Source organism: Trachypithecus francoisi, unplaced genomic scaffold (genome assembly GCF_009764315.1).
Source record: "Trachypithecus francoisi isolate TF-2019V2 unplaced genomic scaffold, Tfra_2.0 Lachesis_group7, whole genome shotgun sequence".
NCBI lineage: Eukaryota > Metazoa > Chordata > Mammalia > Primates > Cercopithecidae > Trachypithecus > Trachypithecus francoisi.
In genome coordinates, this window is record NW_022681472.1 from 17,616,760 (window position 1) to 17,620,684 (window position 3,925).

At 37.5% G+C, this 3,925-nt stretch overlaps 1 long non-coding RNA gene across 1 annotated transcript; it reads right to left on the reverse strand.

Annotated features, from left to right (window-relative positions):
• Nucleotides 1–241: 241 nt before the first annotated feature.
• Nucleotides 242–3,341, reverse strand: LOC117079113. The gene is made up of 3 exons (XR_004435266.1): nucleotides 3,148–3,341; nucleotides 1,359–1,630; nucleotides 242–380 (listed from the first exon to the last, which is right to left on the reverse strand). It is a non-coding gene; the product is annotated as an uncharacterized LOC117079113 (long non-coding RNA).
• Nucleotides 3,342–3,925: the final 584 nt, after the last annotated feature.

Sequence of the window (3,925 nt, forward strand, 5' to 3'; positions counted from 1 at the left end):
CTGAAATGTACATTTGGATTAAGTGCCAACTGTAATGCCTATGTACTTTTCATGGCCCAAAATGAAAGGATAAACATTGGAGAACTGTTATCCCACAGGCATCAGAATTACGCTGATGGGCCATCAGCTGCTCTGCAGCCATGCTTTTCTCCAAGGTGCTCCAGTGAGTACTGCAGGCTGACCTCATGAATGGATGGGTGAAGAATCACAACTAGATGACAGGACTAGCATTCTAGGAGCAATATTTAATGTGACATAACTTAATCCAAGTTGTTATATAATTATGATAGTAGTCAAAAATCAGATGACATTAGAAATAGATGTAACTGAAAAGACAGTGTAGTAAACCATTGCAAACTTAATAATCTTCATCTGTAGACCTAAGGAATAAAATCATTGAATATTTTTGGACTTATTTTCCATTCAAGTATAGAGGAAATGGTGTTTTGGGCAGGACTACATTACATATTTGTATATGAACATCGATACAAGCAATGATGCCAATTTACAAGAAAGTCCTGAGTATGAAGATCTAAACAGTAATAAACTACAGACAAAAGATGAATCAGAAACATAATGTTTTCTTAAGCAGTAAATATTGGAATGCCTAAATATAGGCTAATTGCTAAATATATGTAGCAATCCACTGAACATTGGTCAGATACATTTAAACAAAAGAATATGATAGTTTCATATTTCTCATAGTGCAGTATTTTCAAAACTATACAGTCAAACTTAAAAAGAAAGCTAATTTGGAAATGGTTCACAAGGAAAAATGAGGAAATTCACATTGCTTAGCCTAATGGTGAATTATTCGCCTCCTAAGGAGCTGTCTCAGAGTGTTGAAAGGAATATATTCCCTGCTGGCCACCTGCTTGTGCCCTGTTTTCTCCATCCCTGGTGTCATTGTCCCACTTGTCATGTTCTGACCCACCCCAATTCCTGAGCCAATATTGACAAAGTCAAGATAGTATGTATATTATCTTCAGCTCTGCAGTTGGTATCCATTAAAACATTAATTAAATACTTAAACTTCTCTGTTTTAGAAGTGGGAAGAATAACAAGGTAACGATATTGTAAGATGGCTGACTAGAGAAACTTGGGCATCTTCCTTGTTACTCCTTCCCCATTTGGTTCTCAAGCTTCCTTAGTGGTTCCCAACGCTTGGTACCTGCTAACTAATGATTCTACCCTATGTTATTGGTCTAGGCCTATGGATATAATAAGATGCAGTTGGAGTTTACCTGGCACCAAAGTTAGCTACAGCTGCTGCTTGTGCTCCGTGTCAAGCTCTTACTACTGAGAAAGATACAGGCACAGAGGTTTCTATTCCAATTTTTATGATATAGCATCCTCACCCTGCAGACCCCAGCTGCAGCTTGATGTGTCCAGCTGTCCATTGTGATGGTAAAATTACAACATCATGGTGCATGTGCCACTGCTCCTGGGACTGTAGCCTGGCTGCATCACACCATGAATCTTTCTCATTAGTCGCATGTTTTCTGAGTTCGACACTCTTGTGGAGACTCTTGGAGGTCACCTGGAGCAATGTTTTATGATCTGGCCTTCTTCCATGCATATGGCTGAGAAAGGAGCCAGGTGATATTTCCAACATGGCCGCTTTCTTGACCTAAGAAAAGAGTGATATCAGAAGTATACAGCTTATGGCAGCACATCATGGATAAAACAGGTACATAAAAGGTACCATTACAGAAAAGGAGTTTAACATTAATTTTAGGTCAGTGTATAAGTGATCTATTCTTAACTGTCTACTGCCCAAATCATTATTTAAAATTGCTACCTGGGGCTTGAAAGTACATACATCCTTCTTTCTACTATTTCTTTGCTTTTCTCTTCACAGTAAAGCCATGAAAGTGACTATTCTATAATTAATCTCTTCTACAAACTGCCAGACATAATCAAATTCTGTAAATACTTTTGTCTGTGTTTACACAGACATGTTGTAACACTTATGGAAGAATATTTGGGAAATTATTTCTATGAAGATCTGTAGAATAGATTGGGGATACTTTTGTCCAAAAAGGTAGAGACAGCCGTTATCGGAGTCAAAGAAATAAACTGAGCAGCTTTCAGTAAACATCTATAGACGTGTAATTGGTACATGGCATTGGCAAAACAAATATTTTTAATATTTATACATTTTAACAAAAATTTAAAATAAGGTAGTTTTATTTAAATAAGAAAGTAAATCTATTTTATATTTTATTTGTGTCTTCAAGCCTATTCCCTTCTTTATTCACACTTAAATTTTTAACACTCTGAAGTAGAGTCGCTGGAAAGCTCTGCATGGTGAAATCTTTTTGGCTGCATTTTTATAGTACACATTTTTATACAAAGATGTGGCATTAACACTGTAATTAGATGACTTCAGATTTTTGGACACAAGAAAATTTAAAACAATTCAAAACTTTTAACCTTTGTGTATAGTGTCTTTCCCGTTTAGTTTGAGATTTTTAAGTACTTGAAAGTTAGTGGTCTCAATATGGTATGATTCCTGCATTTATCATATAAGACCACAGTGCCAGTGAACAGTACCCTGGGGATCTATTTTTCAGAATATTCCACGGCCCACAAAATTGATTTAAATTGAGTTCTCCTTTGCTTTAAAGGAATTTGGTCTCTTCACCCTCTTTCTCTCCTTCCTGTCTCCCTCCGTTCACTCTTCTCTCTTCTATCCTTGGGTCCTAGAAAGTCTCCTCTTGGACTCCTCAGAGTGAAGAAATAAGGGAACACCGAGCAAGGAGCCCTGGACCCCTCCCCTGGCCTTACTCCATAGGAAATGAAGGCTCATAGGATTTTGAGTGAAAGAATTAAGATTCTATGTTTTGTAAAATACTGGAGTCTAAATAAGACTTAATTTGGGAAAGGAGTTATACTACTGAAAAGAATCATAAAACCACTGCTTTAGAGTGTGACGTGAAATAGTTCCAGATTTATGTAACCTTGGTAGGAATTATCATGTTAAAATAAATTAAGATTTCTCTCTTCATATGCATGCCTTCTTATTAAATGATGTCAAATCCCTTTTAGTAATATACACATATGAAAGAAAAATAATTATTTTAAATAGATATCAAAGTTTCAGACATATTCAAGGGAAACATAGCATGAGTTAGTTTTACTTACTATGTAATTTAAAGGAAATCTTGACAAGTTGTAACGTATGTCTCATGTAATAGTTGTAGTTGGCTCCATCTGAGGCAGGAGGCGGGACTCGACTCTGGAGGCGGGGCTCAGACAGGAAACAAGGTGTAGGACTAGCTAAAACAGGGAAGAGAGAGAAGCGCCTCTCCCTAAGACAAGCCCACCAGTGTGTCAGGTCAGTTTACTGCTGCCATGGCAACACCCGGAAGTTATTGCCCCTTTCCGTGGCAGTGACCGGACAACTCAAAGGTTACCACCCCTTTTGTAGAAATGTCTCCACAATTCACCCGTTAATTTGTATATAATTAAAAGCAGGTATAAATATGGCTGCAAACTGCCTTTGAGCTGCTCCTCTGGGCACGCTGCCTATGGGGTAACTTCCTCTGCAAGGAGCAAGACCTCTGCTGCTGCTGTGCATTGCCATTTCAGTAAATGTTGCTAAGACCCTGACTTGCCCTTGAATTATTCCCTGGGTGAACCCAAAACCTCCCAGGCTAAGCCCCAATTATGGGGCACGTCTGCCCTGCATCACATCCATCATTGCTGTAGTACGGTAATTACATTTCAAAAATGTTTGCATGATATCATATTATTTTCAAAAGCATAATAACTCTGGTTTCTGAGTTATTACAAAACATAAATATAATTATCTTATTGTGTTCCACATTGAAAATTTTGGAGCATGTCGATATGATTCAGAATTGAAGCAATAGAACAAATCATTCAATTTGATTTTCCTGCAAAACATTTTTCCTTACAC